The sequence below is a fragment of the Triturus cristatus genome, chromosome 6 (assembly GCF_964204655.1).
Source record: "Triturus cristatus chromosome 6, aTriCri1.1, whole genome shotgun sequence".
NCBI classification, from domain to species: domain Eukaryota; kingdom Metazoa; phylum Chordata; class Amphibia; order Caudata; family Salamandridae; genus Triturus; species Triturus cristatus.
Window position 1 is genome coordinate 900,357,918 of NC_140589.1, and position 23,300 is coordinate 900,381,217.

Below are 23,300 nucleotides of genomic sequence, written 5' to 3' on the forward strand. Positions count from 1 at the left end.
ATTTTATTCTAGAAGTGTTTTTCCTTTTATAAAATGTATTGTTTCTTATGTGCACGTTGAAGCTTTAATTGCAGGATATGTATGCATTATAAATAAATAACAAGTGAGGAAGGGAAAGGAAAGGTATCACAATGTGTAATACTTTGATTGGGACAGGATGGAAAATGGGGAGCATAAAGAGAGTCAAAATATATTGGATGATGAGTGAATTAAAAACTTCTGACCAATCCAACAAAGCAAATGAACAGATTCAAAGCACGCACAGATAGATAGGATATGGCTGTTCCAGCTCTCCTCCTATCTTCCTCTCCCCACACCACATTTTTATTTACATGTGGGCATATCATAAAAAGAATATTGTGAAAACATGTTTTTCAATTCTTTACTTAATGCCAGTTTTCTCATAAGATTTTGTTTTGTAGGAAATGTAGTGTGTTTTTGGAAGAAGGGAATTAACAGACACAGCAGATTAGGTGGGCTAATGTCCCTCTCCCACTCAGAATGGAGAGGGGCTTCCTTGAGTAGGGAACATCCAGAGTCAGCATGATTGCTTTAATCAGAGTCCAAAGGAATGATATTTAACTGAGCTCAGAAACTACTATTTAATTGAGGAGTTACATAAAGTGCTGTGTCACCTTCTGGTAAAGCATTTGGAGCAGGAAAATAACATTTTCTGATGAGAAGAGGTTGGAGTCCAGCTATACCATTACCATCGGCCATTATGTTGAATCTGTAAGATCACCCCTTTCTCACCAAAGCTAACCATGGTTATCACAGCATTTCTCCTACTCAAACCGGTGGTGCAGGATGATGATAAAAAGGGATAGAATTTGAAAAAGCCAAGCCATGAATGAGAAAACACAGTTAAGGGCATCTAACACATTTTTAGGTGATTTAGTCACTTCCATTGACAGAGGACAGGCAATTGGTTGATGGCCCTCACCTTGCCCATTATTTAAATAATATACATATATTTTAAAACTCCTCTAGCATTTGCACTGCACATGCCCGAAACAGGAGGCTGATATTCCATATGCAATTTTAGAAGCATATAGCCGAACAGATCATATTGAGATGACAAAAATAAACCTTATGCTATTATGACAAATGTTCAGTGCTTGGCAGAGAAGCAAAAGAAGCAAAAACACAATTAGAAGATGTAAAAACGAAGGTATAGGCAGGGCCCCTGGAATTATGCTGCAGGGGAGGACTAAAATATTCAGCAGGGTTGACTAAATTATGCTGAAAGACTAGGCAAATGATGCAGCATATTGCAACCGATGTCATAGTAGTAGGTCATTTGTCATTTTTTTTATTTAAACAATATTTTTTGGCCAAGTTGCACATATATTGCAGGGCTCTGCACTCCAGAGGCAACTTCACAATCCAACTATACAGTTATGACTTTTCCAAGCACAGACCGACATCAATAAAAAGAAAACGGAACACCCCAACTGAAGAACCCCCCCCCCCCGATCGCACAAGATCCGCATAGTCCTGTCCACCACATATAAACAGAGCAGAAAGGGTAACCCCCTCCGCCCCCCCCGCATGGCACCCCCACAGTCTAAAGATACACATATGAGTTATCCCATCGGATGGACCTCTGTCACTGATGGCGGGCCTAACAACAGTCCCCGATAGTCTGCCCACCATTTCCAAATCTGGTAGTGTTTATGTGGGCACCCCCTAGCAACAAAGATAGAGTGTTCCAGCCGCATACAAAAGTCAAGCCCATTCTTCCATGTGGCCACCGATGGGGCCCTTGGCGCTTTCCATGCCTTGGCAATATCCCATTTCGCCAGCGTAAAGCCCAATTGCATGAGGTGTCGCTTATAGATGTTGCCTCCTATTCCCTCCATAACATGAAGTAAGGCCAGCTGCGGCATACGGGGAAGCTCCCACCCCAAAACCTCTAAAAGACAGGCATATACCCCCCTCCAAAAGCGGTCAAGAGAGGGACAGCGCCAGACTGTGTGGATGAATGTACCCTCCTCTCGGCTGCAGCGAAGGCATACAGGGAAGGCGATCAGCCCTGCCCCCCACAAGCGCACTTGAGTAAAGTAGACCCTGTGTAGATACTTGAACTGAGCCAGGCGGAGTCGCGTCGCTATGGCTGCCCCTCGCGGGGCTGCCAAGGCCTCAGTCCAGTCCTCCTCCCCCAGTGTGCCCACATCCTTTTCCCAGTCCCTCCGGAGCTTCTGGAGTGTGGGGAAGCAATGAGTGACTAGGGGTTGATAAATCTGAGAAATCTTCCGGTCATTTAGATCTCCCATAAAAACCTTCGCCTCAGTGGGCTAAACTCCGGTAGCGACTCCAAACCCTCTAAACTAGGGGACAGGGCATGCCGAAATTGAAGGTAGCGATAAAACTGGGACTGAGGCATAAGGAATTCTTTCTGTAGGTCTTGAAAGGATTTGAGCATCCGGCCCCTCATAACATCACCTAGGACTGAGATACCTATATTGTCCCATCCCCGGAATCCCTGTAGACCCGCCAGCTGAGGCAAGCGCCCATTGCCCCAGAGGGGGGTTTCACGAGTCAGAGTGTTCCACCACCGCATTCGTCGCAATGCCTGCCTCCAAATCAGGAACACCACCCATGTAACGGTCATTTGTCATTTTAACGCAGCATGTGTTTCACCTCATTAGTATTTAATTTAAAACCCAACTATAGCAATAAGCCACAGAAAAGGGACCAGTAAACCTCCGCCTATGGTCTTTCACTGCACAACAATATCTGACACTCCGTTTCTAGTAACTTGATCCATCTGACTCAGCTAAAAACTATTTTGTTCTGGTGAAATATGCAGATTACGCAGCAGATGAAAAATTATGTGGCAGAATTGGCAAACCAACAATTTTAGGAGAACGATGCGGCCTTAAAATCACACAATTCCAGTCGCCTTGGCTATAGAAAAATAGGAAAGACAAATTGGCCCTCAGAGTCATTGCCATTTTAGAAGCCTCTGTAAGGTAAATTAAACAATGATAATCACCTCATCATCCATGTCATAGTGAGTTACCCCTGCCCCTCAGTGTGCCTAAACTCAGGTTTTGATCATTTCTGGTCAGGGTGAGGTGAGTTAGGTGGTTTCTCTGCTTGCTCTGCTCTTTAGGACAGAAACATTGACATTCAGGGTCTGTTCTTGTAGATCTACTTCTGTGATCCTGTTCCATATTGTTATTTTGCAGAATCTGGTGTAAAGAATCCATTCACTTTTGAGAGACAGCTACCTCATTTCAGGGATGACAGTCAACCTCTTTTGAACACCTTACCCTTGAGAGGGTCATCCTAGCCTGAGCTGCTGCTGCCTTGCATATGCTGAGAAAGGTCCACTTTGTGGAATTTTGCATACTTTGAATTGGAGCTGTACCGTAACACCTTCTCAAGTAAGTTGATGTGTGTTTCTTTTAAAACTTAAATATGTTTATTTAGACATTCATATGCTCACAGAGCATACAGTTGCACGCAAAATAACAGTTTGGGGCGACATGCTTCGGATTTTGGAAACCTGCTTTATATTCTGAAAGCTGTGCATTCCTACCTTTTCGTACAAGTAATTTGGTGAAGTCTATTTTTCTTCCAGTTTCCTAATTTAATAATTTCTTTAATATTCCTGAGTTGGTCATGGTAAAGATGGAGAAGGGGAATAAGGGGCAGCATAGATTTTGCAGCAACCTATCCTTCCTGCTGTTGAATAAAAGGGTAATGCACCAGTGATTGGTTCTCTAATTGAGGGTCCTCCATCTCCTGTGTTGTGTCTTGACTCTTCAGTTCAGGGCAATATTGTGACTTTCCCATTTCCACTGAAGAGAGGAGAAAGTGAAGAGTGTGGGTGGTAAAATAGACACAGATGATGCAGATAATGGAGATAGAGAAAGGTAATATAGTGGTATGACAAAGAAATTTGGATATAATTACTGTGAATGGAAGAAGAGAGATGGTAGAAAGTGAGAGATGGAGAAAGATAGGATTTGTGTATTGAATTTGAAAGAATATTTAGGATTACATGTGAGCTGATCTTCATCTACCTAAAGGAACTGAATTAGAGTTTTATTTTCTTATAGAAATGCTATTTTTTATGTTATCAAATGTGTTGTCTCTTCTGTACACCTTGAAGCTCTAATTGCGGGGCATGTGTGTATTATAATGAATTCCATTGAGCGGGAAGGAAAGGGAAAAGTATTGTAATAGAAGACTTTGAGTAAGGGAGAAGGGAATCAAAATGGGGAGGACAATTAGAGTCCAAACGTAGATGAGACGATGAGTGAATTAGTAACCTCTGACCAATCCAAAAAGGAAATAAACTGTTTCAAAACACACAGGGAGATGTCAGAAGCAGTAGGATTGGAATGCTTCACTTCTCCTCTCTGCCTCACCCTCCACCCAATATATTTTCATTACAGAAGTGCATCTTATAATAAGGAATATTGTTAGTTTGTTTTCTGATTCATATTTTATTAATGGAAATTTTCGCACATCGATGAGACATTTTGGGCACAGTGTCTTGACAGTGAACAGGAATTAACATACACATATGATAACGCAAGATAATACTGCCCCACTGAGACTGGGCGCTTCTTTCGAAGAAGGAATATCAGGAATCCAATTGGTTGCCTTAATCAAAATCTAAAGAGATAATCTCTAATGTTGAGCACACAAGTTAGATTTATTGAGTTTCATATAGCTTTCCGTGTTGCCTTTAAGAGAGCTTGGCTGAGGAGAATACAGTTTACTGATTAGAGGAATCTTGAGTCCAAACAGACAAGGTCAGTGAACTATTCCCATATGCGGTCTCAGGCACAGATTATGTCAGTTCTGAGCCTCACTTGATTGATTACTGTTGTGTTGCTATCAGAGGGGCTCACTGCTGCGTCTGGTAGGGTGAGCCTAGTCTCCTTCTTAGAAAGTGGGGGCTATTATTTTACAGTGTTGTTCTGTGTTTTTAAACTCTGTGTTTTTAAAACATATACGCTCTCACCTTAACAAGCGCTGCCCGTTGCTGCTAACTCTGCACTTGCACTTTTGCTCCGGATCACCGAGCGGAGCGCCATCTTTACTCCGCTCGGTTGGGCCATTTTCGGGTAGACATCTTGGGGCCATCAGCAGTCCAGCTTGGAGTGCTCATTGCTGGATACCTATATAATGCACGCCGCTACGCCATCGCACAGCAGACACAGACAGCGGGCGCGCCAAAGGCAAGCCAGTCTGCCCCCGATCACGACCAGCGCCAGCCATGCTGCCCGTTTGGATAGTGAAGAGGGGCGTTTCTGGTCACTTGATTTGCTCCTTGCCCTTGGTAGTAAATCATGCATGGGATCCCATGGTGATCTATGGGAAAATTTTGATTCCTCCTATCACTGCAAGATCTGTAACTTTAAGCAGGGAATTCCAGGTGGAATATCTAGTAGCAGGGGCAAACCTCCCAAGCTACAGAGGGCATCGGGAGGCAGGGTAAGAGCAGGTCTGATGAACAGTAGATCACTGCCTAGGCACACTGACAACATTTGGCTCTTCCTAACAGATAAGGGCTGGGACATAGTGTTCCTTACGAAAACTTGGCTGAAAGTTGACACCCTCCCGACTCTAACGTTGGCAATCCACCCTCGCCTCAGGATAGTATGTGTCAATAGGGCTGGGGAGAAGCGAGGAGGCAGTGTGGCAATCCTTTTTAAAGAGTCTTGGGACGTTACTTTCTCCGAATTGAGTGGTCTTGGAATTGAGGGCATGAATTTCTGCATTAAGCTCTCCCCTACTTTTTCCCTTGCAGGACTATTAATATATAGACCGCTGAGTGTTCGAATCTTCATCTTTGGGATTTGAGCGATTTGATTGCGCAGAAATCTTTACAATATTCCAACTTCTTGGCCCTTGGGGATTTCAATCTCCATGTGGATGACCCCTCTTGCCCCCTTGCCTCACAACTAGTGCAATCCCTTAACAGAGCGAACTTCACACAACACGTGTCGGCACCCACGCACAGAGCTGGTCATACGCTCAACCTTATTTTCTCTAATATTCACTCTATTAGAGAGGAAAACCCTCAATGAATGACATGGTCAGATCACCATCTAGTCCCATTTTCACTCAGTATGGGCAAACCGCAGTGGGCGAGCCATAAATAATTGAGGCTAGGGAGGAATTGAAAGAAAGTGAATACTGATAATGTGGGCCCATTGATTTTTCAGGGAGACCAATCATGCTATGCTCGGGTGATCCTAATGTGGGTGCTGCGCTGTTTAATGCTAGGATCTCGGCCTCACTTGATGAGGTAGTGCCACTAACAATACCCAAATCTCAAAGAGATTCCCTTCAGCCCCCTGGTTCTCGGATGATCTTAGGAGTGAAAAAAGTGGATGCAAGAGATTGGAAAGGCAATGGAGGAAAGAGTACAATTCAGAAGCGAAGCAGAAGTATAGGGGAGCTTTAAAGAAACGACGTAAAATGATGGGAATGGCCAGGAAATAATATTTTGTTAAACAGACTGAGGATGCAGAGCACTCGGGCAAAGAAATCTTTAGAATTGTTAGATCCTTCACTAATCCTTCTGTGGCCGAAGGAAAAATCACGCCCTCATTAGCTCTATGTTCTAACCTATCCAACTTCTTTGAGAAGAGGATTTAGATCGTATACTCTTCTTTTACATCTGAAGAGTCAATAGTGGCTCCTCAGGCTTTAATAACATGCAAGGCGGAGGACATCTATACAGACTTTGCCCATATAACTTTGCAAGAATCTCTGGCTGAAATCTTGGGGTAAAAATCGTACTTTCCCACTGACCCTTGTCCCCCTAAGATTTTCAGATCACTTGCTCGCTGGATCAATCCAGTATTGAATTACATCTGGAATGTGTCTTTGGCGACAGGCATCTTTTTCTGACATCTGGAAGCAGGCTCTCTTATTACCGCTCTTGGAAAAATCCAATACTGACCCCAAGGAGCTTGGGAATTATCATCCTATTTCTTTGTTACCAGCGCTGGCAAAAATGCTGGAAAAATGAGCACGTCAACTCTCCCGACATCCTGCACGATAATCAATCAGGCTTTCGAACTGGATACAGCACTGAAACCGCCTTGGTGGAGGTGGCTGAATCTATAAGAATGTCAATGGACGCGGGAGCATCAACTATGCTGATCCTATTGGACTTATCTGCGGCCTTCGTCACGATCGCTCACCCCATACTACTAAACAGACTTGAACAGTTTGGTGTCCAGGGCACTGCCCTAGCATGGATCCAGTGTTCTCTTTACAACCGCACACAAAGTGTATTTCTTCATCCACACCAATCATCATCTAAGCCTTTGAGTTGCGGGGCCCCGCAGGGCTTGGCAATATGTCCCTTGCTCTTTAACATCTACCTAGTACCACTCTTCAGCTAAAGGTCGTGTCGTATGCTGATGACACCCAGCTGATATTCTCCTTTAAGGATCAGTCAAAGGACCCATTTGCCAGATTAAAGCGATGCTTGAAAGACATCACCATCTGGATGAACAACAATAAATTGAAATTGAATGCAGACAAGACAGAGATCATGTTTTTGGCCAGCCCTGCCCCCCATCTGCAGGACTCTGGTGGCCTGCTGAGATGGGCATTCCACAATGTCCGGTAAAAATGTGGGCGTAAAGTAGGACTCAGATCTGTCCTTCGAAACCCACATTTGTCATGTAGCATCAACCTGCTTTGGCAAATTAAAAACGCTAAAAAGAATTGTGCACCTCCTGCCAGAGGAGAGCAGGAGGATGGTGGTTCATGCGGCGGTAACATCCCATCTGGACTACGCTAATGGCTTATTCATAGGAATGCCCAGTTATCTGATATACAGACTTTAGATGATACAGAATGCGGCTGTGAGGCTTATTCACAGAGTGCCTTTCCGTCAGCACACCTCCCCTCACATCAGACGACTCCATTGGCTCCCGGTTGCAAAACGCATTGAATTTAAGGCCTTGACGGGCAATCCACAATATAGGACTGATTTGCCTCAGAAAGAGACTGCTCCCTTACCAATCGACTCGCACTCTGAGATCTAACTCTAAGCTTCTGTTATGTGTTCCCCGGTTTGTCAAGGCCCGGAAGGGTGGCAGGGCTTTTTCGGTAAAAACGGCTTTGCTATGGAATGCTCTGCCTCTGCATCTCCGCATTCTGGGTTCTGAAGTTGAGTTCCGAAAGCAGCTGAAGACATGGCTCTTTGGCTAGATCAGCTGATGTTCTTGTCTGTTCCTGACTGCTGCTAAGCTCCGGGGCGCCTCTGTTTGAGGTAGCTGTTTGCGCTATACCAAGTAACATTATTATTATTATTTTTATATGGCATTTTGAATCAGCAAGATCACCCCTTTCTCAACCAAAAGTAATCATGGGTATCATAGTATATATGTTGTTCAAAGAGATTGTGCCTGATGGTGGTACAGAGGGACAGAATGAATGACCCAAGCCATGGAATGCAACAAACTTAATGACATCTAACACCTTTTGTGATATCTAGCTACTTTCATTGCTTGAGGGCAGAGGGGGTAACGTACCTCACTTTGCCCCGTTAACAATATGGATCTTTCATGCAACAAAAAACCTGTTTAAAAACAAACCCTGGAGTTTAGTCCCAGGGAATTCCCTCTCGTTTTATCCCAGTGGAAAAAAGAACAATGCCCATCACTGGAGCCTGATATTCTGTCTGCAGTTTTAGAAGCATATGGCCAAACAAAATTCTCTGAAATAAAGAAAAGAAACATTTTTCTATTAAAAACAATATTCTCTGCCACATGTACTAAGGCATACTCCCATAGGTACATAATGCGTAAAACCCTTCCATACATCTGGCCCTCTGTCCTTTACACAGAGTAGACTAAAGAATAAACATAATTAGAAAATTGAGTAAAGTCAGAAAACAGGGAGATGCCAATTGGCCCGAGTCAGTCAGTCAAAATCACTTTATTCGGTTATTCAAAACCATAAAAGCAAGTTAAAATACCCATCACATAGAACCAAATATTACACAAATCCCTCATAGATAAATACATATTACGAAGAGGAGTCAATTATACATTAAAAATGAAATGCCAGAACTAACTAATGTTAGAAAATACATATAGTATAAAAAAACTCATTACCGAATTTTAAGATAATTAAAAAGTCAAAACCCATAAGCCCGCACTCATATTATTTCCTTCTTTTCCTTGCTCTAACTGCAGCAGCTAAAAAACTAGCGATATTAAAAATTTCCCAGGGGTTATTCAACATCTGCAGAGGTAGGTTAGGGCCGGCCTGACCTGCATGAAGCCTTTGTCCTTTAAGATCGGAAAAATAAAGCGCTTGCGAATCTGCAGATAGTGGTCGCAGAACATAACAAAGTGCAAAGTATCTTGCCTCGAAAAATTATCGCAAGAGCATGGTCCCAGATCCTCTATCTTACTCCAGCCCAAAGGTTCAGCTAATAAACAATGCAAGAGGTTAACCTCATTATCGTCAAAAGAAAGCGGGTTGAGGTTTGTTGACTAGCCAAATAGGGCTCCATAAAGCAAGAGGTTTTTAAAATCTGGTGAGCACGGACAGTGGGTTTCAATAATTCAGTGGCCTCCCTTTCTACGGATGCTAAGCGGAGAAATTAGGTCTTGGCCCACACCATTCTTTCCGGGTTATCAAAAACCTCTGGTCAGCCAAGCATCCTAGCTATACTTTCCACATATCTCAGCCATGGAATATTACCAGCCCTATCTAGTGCAATACAGTCTCGAATAATCTATTTGATTTAACACTAACTTTGGATTGCACTATATTGAAATCCATTTGAGAAAAAGGGATCATTTTAGTTAAATCAGCCACATAACCAATACCCAATTCTTCATGAATAATGTACGAAGATATAGATTGGGGGACTGAGAGCAGACTTCTTAGAACTGTATTTTCCACAATTTGAAGCTCAGTGCAGTTTTTATAGCCCCAGATTTCGGAACCGTAGATCGCAATGACGATACACTTAGATCTATATATTTTTAACATTGCCTGCACAGGTTTGGCACCCAACCTTCAAGCGAAATCGAGTACCGCACCAGTGAATCGTGCCATAGCGTTTCTCTTCGCCCTCCTTTGCGGGGCCCATGAACATCTATCATCAAACAGAATACCTAAATTTGGGAAAGAGGTGACTTTGGTTATTTCATTACCTTCATGTTAGACCTGGCACCATTGGCGTGGGTCACCCTTCCATTTTTGTCTGTGCCTCAATGTGTTTTTGTGTTGGTGTTAGCTGCTCAGGGCACTGTGCCACTGCCATCCAGTGCCACAGTGCAAGTGCTCCCTATGGTAAAATGTATTATGTGAACTGACTTCCACGTTTGGCATATTTGGTTTACTATCAGTCCCTAGTAGAGTGCACCAGGGGTGCCCAGGGCTTGTATATCCAAATGCTGCTAGTGGGCTTGCAGCACTGATTGTGCCACCCACCGAAGCAGCGGGGTAAAATGTGTCTAGGATCTGCCACTGCAGAACCTGCGCGCGGTCCGGTACCGTCGCGCTGACTGAGCAAGTGTCCCCACTTGCCAGTCCCTAAACCTTCCCTTAACTACATGTCAGTCACCCCTCTGGTAGGCCCAAGCGCAGGGTGTATTGTAGGCATAAGGTAGGACATGCCCTGATGTGTGTGGCATGTCTTAATAGTGAATTACAGCCATTTTCGTTTTTCACTATTGAAGGCTACCTGCTCTCCATAGGCCAGAATGGGCTGCTGGGATCGCTACACGCTGTGACCTCAGTGGACTCAGAGAGCATGGTAGGAAGTCATGTTTAGTATGCCTGAACTCGGGATAATAAAATACATCTTTTAGTAAAGGTTATTTTAATATCCTGGGTTTGCAAATGCTACTTTTAGAAAGTTAGCCTTTGCGTGCCTGACCATCTCAGTCCGCCTCTGCTGTGGGTGTGTGTTCTGCCTAGCAACGGTACAGGAGCAGGGCTGGGGGATTCCAGGAGACAGGTTGGCTGCCAGGTGGTGGGTAGAGAGATTGCCCCAGGATGGGTGGGAGGAGTACACCCTGACTCTTGAATAGACCTGTGCTCTGCCACCACAAAGCCGGCTCTGCCCCCTGTGGAGCGGCTGATGTCTCTGCCCTGCTGCTGAAAGGAAAGAGCAGAGTCACCAAAACAAAGTACTCCAGAACTGGACTGAGCCAGGCCCAGGCCCCCTGGCGCTAAAGAACAAAAGAATCACTGTATAAAAGTAGGAGCCTGGCTCCTAAGAAATCAGATCCAGATTGAACCACGAAGGAACTCTGCCCGACTAGAAGGACCTGGAAGAAGCTGAAGGAGGAGTAACTTTCCCTGACCTGAGGGATTGGCCTGCAGTAGGTGCCTTGCTGAGGAAGGAGAGGAAAAAGACTGAAAGAGACTTTTGCACTTTATTCTTCAACTATCTCCAAGGGCTTGGAAGAAGAGCTTGCCCCCTGAACTGAACCCCAGGACCAGTGGGTTCACCGTGTCTCCGCTCGTCTGAGAACTCGAGCCGTGTGCTTTCTCCCGCCGTAGTGCTCTGCGCACCTTGCCACCCCTCCTAGGGCCGTGACACCCAGAAGCCTGGCCGCTTCCCCTCGCCGAGAGCCCCGCTCTGCCTGAGTCGCTCTGAACCCATCGAGGCTGGCCGCCCCGCTTCCCTGTCACCTGCCTGCCACTGGCGCGTGCCTGGTGCCCTCTCGCCCTTCCGCCGGATTTCTACTTGGGAAGTGAAATCAAGCCTCGGACGGCCGCCCGTACGTCGTAACGTATCCGGCCGCCCCGCTTCACCTCCCAGCCTGAGTCTGACCGTGCCGCCCTCCGCAGTGACCTCCCGCACAGTCCGTGTCGGAGGCCCTGGGCCGCACCTGTCTACCGAGAGCCGCCCGCTGAATTCTTGATCCGAAGACCCGCGAGGTGCAGACCCTGCATCTCCCCCGAAGACTCGTCCAAACACATCGCACGTTCCCAGGTACAGTGAACTCTCTATCGGACTCGGGGTCCGCAACGTTCTGATTTCCCCGTATCACTGTACCCCGGGTGCACTGCGCATCACCGTGACTGGACCGACCCAACCGAGCACTGTGAAGCGCTCGTGATAGACTAAGTGACTGAAGAAAAGAACAGTGCCTAATTATCATCTTGTGGCTCCCATTTCGCAACCGTTATTTATGGTCTTGTACATGCCTGCGTAACCAAGAATCCTTTATATAAAGTATACGTATTTTTGATACAACTTACGCCTGGTGTCCGTTTGTGGGGGATCGTTGTGATTTACTGTGTGTTATTATATCTGCTTAACCGACAGCGCCCTGAAGTTTAGCCCTGACTGCTCGCGCCACACTACCTATAGGGTGAGCAGGGGTTGTTCTGCACGGGTAATTCTCTCGCCCTGAATAGAAGAAGGGACCACTGCTTGTCACAAGTACCTACCTGTGCCAACCAGAGGTTCCCCATTCTAACATTGGTGGCAGCGGTGGGATTTCGGATTTGCATTTATGATTTACATACAGTGAATTATTGATCACCACGTGGAGCAGACCTATAACGCAGCCACAGATTGATTGACAGTTTTTGCTAAGGAAGAATCTCCACTTTAAGAAAGCATGCCTAGCTCAGTCAGTGGGAGCAGAGCGTCCTCTGTATTCTCTGGAGTTGATGACATCGATTGGGAGGAAGGCGCACTGCGGAAGTGCAACAATGATATCTTGAAAGGATATCTCTCCAAGTACCGAATTAAGCAAAGCGGACTAACCACTAAGGATCAGTACGTAAAGGCGCTGAGAGCCTGGCACGAATCAAAGTTTCCAGAGAATGCACGAGAGGTGATACCCCCAGAAGGTGTTTCTGAGCCTAGCAGAGGCCTGTCGCCAGAGGAGATGGCCGACAGGAGTGCTGCACGAGCACATGAAGTGGAGATGGCGAAACTGCAAATGGAAATGGAAAGGCAAAGACTGGCCATGGAGCATGAGGTAAAAATGAGGGAGTTGGATCTCAAGGCCAGGAGTTTAGACAACTCGCCCTCTGGTGGCAGCAATTTAACAGAGTCGAGGGTGCACATTCCTAAGGATGTAGTGAAAGAGTATTATAAGCAGGATGATATTGGGCAGTGGTTCAGGGCCTTTGAGGTAGCCATGTCCTCCCACCGGGTCCCTGAGAAAGATTGGGGAGCGGGGTTGTGGGGAAGGTTCCTGAGTGAGGGGCGGGACACACTGCTGGATCTCCCCTCTGATGTCAACACATCCTATCCACACATGAAGGAAGCTCTCATGACAAGGTATGGGTTAACTCCTGAGTTGTACAGACAGAGATTTAGGAATTGCACCAAGAAACCTGGTACCACTTATGTAGAGTATGTGACCTTTTTCTGCAGAGCGCTGGATGGTTGGGTGAAGGGTAGCAAAGTGAATGATTACCAAGGGCTGTTTGACTTAATTGCATGGGAGCACTTGTCGGATAATTGTTTTCCTGAGCTACGCCAACACCTGATCGATAGCAAGCTGACTAACCCTAGGAAGTTTGCTGAGGAGGCGGACCGCTGGATCAGCACCAGGGTCCACAAGGGTCCCGTGGGAGGCCCCGCCAAAGGTGTCCAGGGTCCCCAGCAGAAGAACGGGGGGGACAAGGGTAAACAGACAGAGTTCTACAAAGGGCCCCAAAGTAATCCCCAGGGGAACCAAGGGAAAGGTTCTCAGCCTCCCCCACCCCCGAAGCAGACCGGGGCCCCGACAGGTAACCCTATTCAAAGAGGGCCCCTCAGATGTTACAAGTGTAACAACCTGGGGCACATTTCCGTGGATCCCAAGTGCCCCATGTATGGTAAACCAGCACCCTCTGGTGCTCCACCCCCCAAGCAGGTGACTAGTGTAGCCTTTGGGAGGGAGATAGATGTCCAAGGGGCGGGGGATCCCGTACAGATGACCCTAGTCTCGTTAGGAGACAGTGAGATGGTCGCTGAGGCCCAGCTGCCCCCCAATACTCAAAAGTACGGGCAGTGGGTGACCATAAATGGCCGAAGGGTGGGGGCTCTTAGAGATACAGGAGCCAGTGTGACTGCTGTCAAGCAACACCTGGTGTCTCAAGAGCAGGTTGTCCCACACGCATTCTGCCGTGTTGTCAACGCCGACAACACCGAGAGTCAGTGTCCAATGGCTCAGGTTCCCTTTGAGTGGGGGGGGTCTCTGGTACTCTGCAAGTGGCTGTGAGAGAGGCCATGCCTGTTGATTGTCTCCTAGGTAACGATTTGGAGAGCTCCCCTTGGGAAAAGGTGGAGAAGAAAGCTCACCTGCGGATGGTGGGTTTACCTGATTGGGCGTGCGTGACCACCCGGTCGATGGCAGCCAGTAGGGGTGTTGAAGGAACCCTGGAGCCTGAGGAAGAGGCCCAGGAACCGGCCTTAGAGAGAGGGCACAGGAGGCACGGGAATCCGGCTCCTGAAGTTCCTACGGCCCAGGAGGAAGCAGACCCTGAGGGGGATGCCCTGGAGCCTACCGGGGAACAGATAGCCGAACTGGGGGACCTGCCTGAGCTGACCCATTGGCAGCAAGAAGGAGGCCCCACCAGGGAGGAGTTCTGCAGGGAGCAGAAAGAGTGCCCCTCTCTAGAGGGTATGCGGCAGCAGGCTGCAGCCCAGGCCAATGGTGATCAGTCCGGAACTCACTTGATCTACTGGGAGAACGACCTCCTATACTCGGAGCCTAAGGTTGCTGAACCTGGGTCAGCCCGTGCGCTGGTGGTACCCCAGAAGTTCAGAGCCTTCCTACTGGGGCTGGCTCACGACGTACCGTTAGCAGGACATTTGGGGCAGGACAAGACCTTTGAAAGGCTTGTCACCCACTTTTATTGGCCCCAAATGCGCAAGAGTTCTGACACTCACTGCAGGACCTGCCAGACTTGCCAGGCAAGTGGCAAGAGTGGAAGGAAGCTGAGAGCTCCACTCCAACCTTTCCCTGTGGTCAGTACCCCATTCCAGCGAGTGGGGATTGACATCGTGGGGCCACTGGACCCCAAGACAGCCATGGCCAACAGGTTTATCCTGGTCTTGGTGGACCATGCCACCCGGTACCCTGAAGCCATCCCTCTGAGGACAGTGACGGCCCCCGTGGTGGGACGGGCACTGATGGGAATTTTCTCCCGAGTGGGATTCCCTCTAGAGGTGGTGTCTGACAGGGAGACCAACTTCATATCGAAATATATGAAGTCCCTTTGGCAAGAGTGTGGTGTGACCTACAAGTTCACCACTCCTTACCATCCCCAAGGAAACGGGTTGGTTGAGCGCTTCAACCGAACCCTGAAAGGCATGATTATGGGTCTCGAGGAGCCCATGAGGCGTAAGTGGGACGTCCTCTTACCATGCCTCCTCTTTGCGTACCGCGAGGTGCCCCAAAAGTCTCTAGGGTTCAGCCCCTTTGAGCTTTTGTACGGCCACCCAGTACGAGGACCTCTTAGTCTGGTCAAGGAAGGCTGGGAGCAATCTCCCAGGAAACCTCCCCTGAATGTATACAGTTACATGCTGGCTTTCCGGAACCAGACTAGGCGTTTCAGGCAACTTGCTGAGGCAAACCTGGAAGCCAGCCAGGAGGAAATGAAGCGGTGGTACGACCAGAATGCCACTTTGGTTGAGCTTCAGCCTGGTCAGAAAGTATGGGTCCTGGCCCCTGTGGAGCCTTGTGCACTCCAGGACAAGTGGACCGGACCCTTTGAGATTGTGGAGCGCAAGAGTTCTGTCACCTACTTGGTGAACTTGCAGTCTCCTAGGAACCCCTTAAGGGTCCTGCATGTCAATCGACTGAAGCCCCACTTGGAGAGGTCCGAAGTGGGTATGCTCTTGGCCACCGATGATGGGACGGAAGAGGAGTCCGAGCCTCTTCCTGACCTCTTGGTAGCCTCAGTGCGGGACGGGTCAGTGGATGGAGTTAACCTCTCACCCACCCTGACCCCTGAGCAACAGGATGACTGCCGCCAGCTGCTGGGGCAGTTTCCTGACCTGTTCTCCCTGGTTCCTGGTATCACAGATTGGTGCGTCCATGACGTGGATACCGGAGACAGCTTACCTGTGAAGCACAAGGCTTACAGGGTAACTGACAGGGTCAGAGCCTGCATCAAAGAGGAGGTCTCAAAGATGCTTGCATTTGGGGTGGTTGAGTCCTCCAGCAGTCCTTGGGCCAGCCCAGTGGTCTTGGTCCCAAAGGCTGCCTCGCCGGGTGCCACACCCGAACTCCGGTTCTGTGTGGACTACAGAGGACTCAATTCGGTCACGAAGACTGACGCACACCCCATCCCCAGAGCTGATGAGCTCATCGATCGGTTAGGGGCTGCACGGTACCTCAGCACGTTTGATCTAACGTCTGGGTACTGGCAGATCGCCTTGACTGATGGGGCCAAAGAGAGGTCAGCATTCTCTACACCAGATGGGCATTTTCAGTTCCGAGTGATGCCCTTTGGGATGAAGAATGCCCCTGCCACCTTCCAGAGGTTGGCAAACCTGGTGTTGGCTGGGCTGTCCGAGTTCAGCGCAGCATACCTGGATGACATCGCAGTGTTCAGCGGCACATGGGAAGAACACCTGCGACATCTCTGGGAAGTGTTGATGGCGCTGCGCAAGGCAGGCCTCACGATCAAGGCAAGCAAGTGTCAGATCAGGCAGGGGTCCGTGGTGTACTTGGGACACCAAGTAGGGAGCGGCCAGGTGGCGCCCCTACAGCTCAAGATAGAAACCATCCTGGCTTGGGAGCCCCCAAAGACCCAGACGGAGGTGAGGGCCTTTTTAGGACTCACCGGGTACTACACGAGGTTTGTCAAGGGGTATGGCAGCATCGTTGCCCCCTTGACAGAGCTGACTTCGAAAAAGCAGCCCAGAAAAGTGATATGGACTGACACCTGTCAGAAGGCCTTTGACACCCTGAAAACTGCCATGTGCACGGCGCCCGTGCTCTTGGCCCCTGACTTCTCCAAAGAGTTCCTGGTGCAGACAGATGCATCAGAGCATGGTGTAGGGGCTGTTCTCTCACAGATCACTGAGGAGGGCTTTGACCAACCCGTAGCCTTTATTAGTAGAAGGTTACTTCCCCGGGAACAAAAGTGGAGTGCGATTGAGCGAGAAGCATTTGCGGTGGTCTGGGCATTGAAGAAGCTAAGACCCTACTTGTTTGGGTCTCACTTCCGGGTTCAAACAGACCACCGGCCCCTCAGATGGTTGATGCAGATGAGGGGTGAGAATCCTAAGTTGTTGAGGTGGTCCATTTCCCTACAGGGGATGGATTTCACGGTGGAACATCGCCCCGGTACAGACCACGCCAATGCTGATGGTCTTTCCAGATTTTTCCGCCTTAGTGATGAAGAACTCCCTGGGGTAGGGTAGTTCTCCCCACTTTTCAGCTGGAGGGGACACGTGTTAGACCTGGCACCATTGGCGTGGGTCACCCTTCCATTTTCGTCTGTGCCTCAATGTGTTTTTGTGTTGGTGTTAGCTGCTCAGGGCACTGTGCCACTGCCATCCAGTGCCACAGTGCAAGTGCTCCCTATGGTAAAATGTATTATGTGAATTGACTTCCACGTTTGGCATATTTGGTTTACTATCAGTCCCTAGTAGAGTGCACCAGGGGTGCCCAGGGCTTGTATATCCAAATGCTGCTAGTGGGCTTGCAGCACTGATTGTGCCACCCACCGAAGCAGCGGGGTAAAATGTGTCTAGGATCTGCCACTGCAGAACCTGCGCGCGGTCCGGTACCGTCGCGCTGACTGAGCAAGTGTCCCCACTTGCCAGTCCCTAAACCTTCCCTTAACTACATGTTAGTCACCCCTCTGGTTGGCCCAAGCGCAGGGTGTATTGTAGGCATAAGGTAGGACATGCCCTGATGTGTGTGGCATGTCTTAATAGTGAATTACAGCCATTTTCGTTTTTCACTATTGAAGGCTACCTGCTCTCCATAGGCCAGAATGGGCTGCTGGGATCGCTACACGCTGTGACCTCAGTGGACTCAGAGAGCATGGTAGGAAGTCATGTTTAGTATGCCTGAACTCGGGATAATAAAATACATCTTTTAGTAAAGGTTATTTTAATATCCTGGGTTTGCAAATGCTACTTTTAGAAAGTTAGCCTTTGCGTGCCTGACCATCTCAGTCCGCCTCTGCTGTGGGTGTGTGTTCTGCCTAGCAACGGTACAGGAGCAGGGCTGGGGGTTCCAGGAGACAGGTTGGCTGCCAGGTGGTGGGTAGAGAGATTGCCCCAGGATGGGTGGGAGGAGTACACCCTGACTCTTGAATAGACCTGTGCTCTGCCACCACAAAGCCGGCTCCGCCCCCTGTGGAGCGGCTGATGTCTCTGCCCTGCTGCTGAAAGGAAAGAGCAGAGTCACCAAAACAAAGTACTCCAGAACTGGATTGAGCCAGGCCCAGGCCCCCTGGAGCTAAAGAACAAAAGAATCACTGTATAAAAGTAGGAGCCTGGCTCCTAAGAAATCAGATCCAGATTGAACCTCGAAGGAACTCTGCCCGACTAGAAGGACCTGGAAGAAGCTGAAGGAGGAGTAACTTTCCCTGACCTGAGGGATTGGCCTGCAGTAGGTGCCTTGCTGAGGAAGGAGAGGAAAAAGACTGAAAGAGACTTTTGCACTTTGTTCTTCAACTATCTCCAAGGGCTTGGAAGAAGAGCTTGCCCCCTGAACTGAACCCCAGGACCAGTGGGTTCACCGTGTCTCCGCTCGTCTGAGAACTCGAGCCGTGTGCTTTCTCCCGCCGGAGTGCTCTGCGCACCTTGCCACCCCTCCTAGGGCCGTGACACCCAGAAGCCTGGCCGCTTTCCCTCGCCGAGAGCCCCGCTCTGCCTGAGTCGCTCTGGACCCATCGAGGCTGGCCGCCCCGCTTCCCTGTCACCTGCCTGCCACTGGAGCGTGCCTGGTCCCCTCTCGCCCTCCCGCCGGATTTCTACTTGGGAAGTGAAATCAAGCCTCGGACGGCCGCCCGTACGTCGTAACGTATCCGGCCGCCCCACTTCACCTCCCAGCCTGAGTCTGACCGTGCCGCCCTCCGCAGTGACCTCCTGCACAGTCCGTGTCGGAGGTCCTGGGCCGCACCTGTCTACCGAGAGCCGCCCGCTGAATTCTTGATCCGAAGACCCGCGAGGTGCAGAACCTGCATCTCCCCCGAAGACTCGTCCAAACACATCTCAGGTTCCCAGGTACAGTGAACTCTCTATCGGACTCGGGGTCCGCAACGTTCTGATTTCCCCGTATCACTGTACCCCGGGTGCACTGCGCATCACCGTGACTGGACCGACCCAACCGAGCACTGCGAAGCGCTCGTGATAGACTAAGTGACTGAAGAAAAGAACAGTGCCTAATTATCATCTTGTGGCTCCCATTTCGCAACCGTTATTTATGGTCTTGTACATGCCTGCGTAACCAAGAATCCTTTATATAAAGTATACGTATTTTTGATACAACTTACGCCTGGTGTCCGTTTGTGGGGGATCGTTGTGATTTACTGTGTGTTATTATATCTGCTTAACCGACAGCGCCCTGAAGTTTAGCCCTGACTGCTCGCGCCACACTACCTATAGGGTGAGCAGGGGTTGTTCTGCACGGGTAATTCTCTCGCCCTGAATAGAAGAAGGGACCACTGCTTGTCACAAGTACCTACCTGTGCCTACCAGAGGTTCCCCATTCTAACACTTCACAACTAAAAGTTTTGATTTTGCTTGGCTTTACTCCCATACTCATGGTGTGTGATTTTGAAAAATGTACATTTAAGTGCAAAAGGCCCATAAAATTAGCAAAGGAGGACAAAGTGTTGGAGCCCCACCGCTGTGCGCACCAGTAGGGCAGCGTCATCGGCATACAGCAAAGCAGGGATCAATCGATTCCCCACCCAGGGGATGTCCTTGGCTGCTCCACACAAGAGCGAATCTAAATTATTAATAAAAAGAGAAAATAACAACGGGGCCAGGATACAACACTGTCTGACCCCTCTTATAATATCTATCTTCTGTCTTAGATAACCCTTTTGGTCGAACCTTACTGCTGCCGAGAGATCCCTGTGCAGATCAGCTACAAAATGCACAATATTTTTATCCATACCCATCGCTAAAAACAGGTACCAGAGCTTGGATCTATTTACTCGGTCAAACACCGATGATAGATCCATAAACGCAAGGTGAAGTGTCCCTTTCTTGGCTATTGTATATTTTCCTATTAAAAGATAGAGATTAAGGCACTGATCCAAGGTGCCTCTGCCCTTCCTAAAGCCGTATTGAAGGTTTGACAGGACACCACATTCATCGATCCATCAAGTCAGTTTGCTGAGAACCACTCTCCCCAGCTCCTTGACCATGGAGTCGATCAATGAGATTGGTCCACTTTCTCTCCTTTTTTAAACACCGTGACAATAATTGATGTGGCCCAGGACTTAGGCATTCCCTGTTAGCATGCTATGTTTTAAAACATTGGCCAGTAGCTTTGCCCATAGAGGGATGTCTGCTTTAAAAAGGTCCAAAAGGGGGTGGTGATGGACGGAGCATCAGAACCAATCAAACACTCACACCCAGTCAACAGATCTGGGTTTGATCCATCACCGTTCTTAAGCCCACTCTGCCACCCCAGTTCAGACATGGCCATATGCAAATCAGTCTGACCCTGTGCCTCATGGGAACAGTCCAGCTTTAAAAAGGTCAACAGGAACCCCATCTGGGCCCCCGGGCTTTATTGCTGGTCATTTGGGCTATAGCCAAGGCCACTTCTTGTTCAGAAAAGTTCAAACCATATACGGCGGTTGGACAAGTGGGCTCTGTGATTACCTGAGCAGACTGGCCGCCATAGATATGTTTGAAATGATTAAACCAGAGCTCTTCAGGGATATTACACTCAACAGAATTGCCCTCAAGACCAGAAAAGAAAGGCCTATTTATAATGTCCCATACCTTTGCACTGTACTTTATCACGTCGTCAGACAGCAAATCGCCCCAGGCTTCTTGTTTAATTTCCGATTTGCATATATGCCGAACGCGATTATACTTTAGCCTTGCTGCCGCTATTGAATTTCTATCCTGGGGTTTTTGTTTCAGGGCAAATAATAATTTCTGATGGGCAACTGTGCAATTGTGGTCAAACCACCTCTCTTCTTTATGAGTGCCTACTTTATTAGGTTGGGAGAGGGCGCTGGCTACCTGCTTACAAATCCTTTCAAAGGCTGCGACTATCCCCACTCCCCACTGTGGACTATCTTGACAGATGGCTATCTCCTTCCCTGCAGTAATTAAATCGTTTAGAAAAAGATCTGGTACCACCTTAGCCCATTTCAATATGCTCCCTTGATCCATAGTTTTTAATGTAGGAGCTAAGGCCCTAGACTCCTCCACATCTGAGGACTTTAAACACCCTCTTAAACTAATGAGAATAGGGCTATGGTCACTATATTGTGACCATTTCGCAGCATAAGCCAAGACAAGAGGAATTAAAAACATGTTAACAAATTTATAACCAATAGTGGAAAACAATCCCCTACCCTTAAACGAGGGGATACCCATGCCAACTTCTGCCGTAGTTGGAAGAACCAAACCAAAGTCAGCTAGAAGATCCTCTTAATATTCACCTTGAGGGGAATGTTCAAAATAAGTCTCAAAATTTTCTCCCGGCCCGAATTCATCGAGCACCTGCCATTTTTTGTTACTCAAATGAATGTTAAAATCACCAAGTAAGATAATCGAAAACTGGCTAACTTGCTTCTTCCTATATGAAACTAAAAAGTGATTTAGGCTGCATAAGTGCTTATTTATAGATACCTTATCAAATGAGTTATAGAAATTAAGAACAAGTATTTTCTGAGCCTGTGGGGGGTTAACTTCGACCGCTAATCAATTAGGGGATCCTGTATCTAATTTACAATGACTACTCCTCATTTTTAAGGAAATTAGTGTTAGCAGGCCTTCCCCGGAGCGGCCAGCAACCCAAGGTGGCGCAGCCTACGCGTAAGTTGTGTACCTGTCCAGCCAGAATATGTTTTCAGACTCCTAGGTTTCTTGAAATCCCAGTATATCATGCTCCCTCACCAGATCCAGCCACACTGGGTCGTCACATTTGTTCTTTAGGCCGGCTAAGTTCCAGCTTAAAATTTTCAAAATTTCAGGCCCTCTTTCTACAACCCTTATAGGGGTGGTCAGGCTAAGAATAGTCTTACTCGGATGGGTCTGTGCCAGTATGGGTGTATGACCAAATAGTCAGTCATTGGCGTCCAACTGGGACAAAGGGGAGCATCTATTGGCCAGTTCTAATGTGTTCCCAGCTGGTCTAGGCCCTGTGACACTCCCAGATGTTAACCAACGTGTAGGTTGTGGGTTTGGGGTCTGATTGGGCAGGTGAATTTGTCTTGGCAAACGCATAATGTCTTGCCCTGTGTGTGTCCTTTCTGTGGGATGACCCCGCAGAGACATAAAATTCCCAGCTAGGTTTCTCACAGGTGGGCGATAGAAAAACCCCAAAGGTAATGCTCTAATCCCTCCCGACCCAGGATTCCCAGACTCCCTAAACAGCAGGCAAGCTACTTTAGCCTGATTGAAATTGACAACAAAACAATCTCCATCAACCGTCTTCACCCCCTGTCTGACCCAACCCACATGCCTGGCCATAATAATGTGTCATGCTGCTTTCACCCCTCCGTCCGGCAGCCTTAAACACCAACACATAACTTTAAGATCAGTTCATCGAAGGACTCATAAATGTCTTTCAAAGAAGGGACCCCTACTAACACTGCTGACAACAGCATTCTGGACCCCTCCCAATCAGGATTCCGCAGCAACCACAGCACTGAGACCACCCTCATCGCCGCCACAGACGACATCAGGATCCTGCTAGACAACGGCGAGACGGCGGCCTTTGACACCGTCTGCCACCGCACACTACGCACGCACCTCCACGACGCAGGGATCTGAGACAAGGCCTTGGACTGGACCACCTCCTTCCTCTCCGGCAGAACTCAGAGAGTCCGCCTCCCCCCGTTTCGGTCTGAAGCCTCAGTGATCATCTGCGGCGTCCCACAGGGATCCTCCCTCAGCCCGATGCTGTTCAACATCTACATGGCACCACTCGCACGCATCGCCCGACAGCATGACCTCAACATAATCTCCTACGCCGACGACACGCAGCTGATCCTCTCCCCAATCAAGGACCCCCTCACCGCCAAATCCAAACTCCACCAGGGAATGAAGGCTGTCGCCGACTGGATGAAGGAAAGCTGACTTAAGCTGAACTCAGACAAGACGGAGATCCTCGGGCCCAACCCCTCAGCATGGGACGACTCCTGGTGGCCCGCATCACTGGGGACACCCC

The 23,300-nt window shown here is 48.4% G+C and overlaps 1 long non-coding RNA gene across 2 annotated transcripts in view; it reads left to right on the plus strand.

The window, feature by feature from the left end:
* LOC146820762 (uncharacterized) overlaps nucleotides 1–23,300 on the plus strand; it is a 132,667-nt gene that overhangs the window by 934 nt on the left and 108,433 nt on the right. For both annotated transcript variants that reach the window (XR_014963049.1, XR_014963048.1), the window contains exon 2: nucleotides 3,195–3,392. This is a non-coding gene — a long non-coding RNA (uncharacterized LOC146820762). The remainder of the gene's footprint in view (nucleotides 1–3,194; nucleotides 3,393–23,300) is intronic.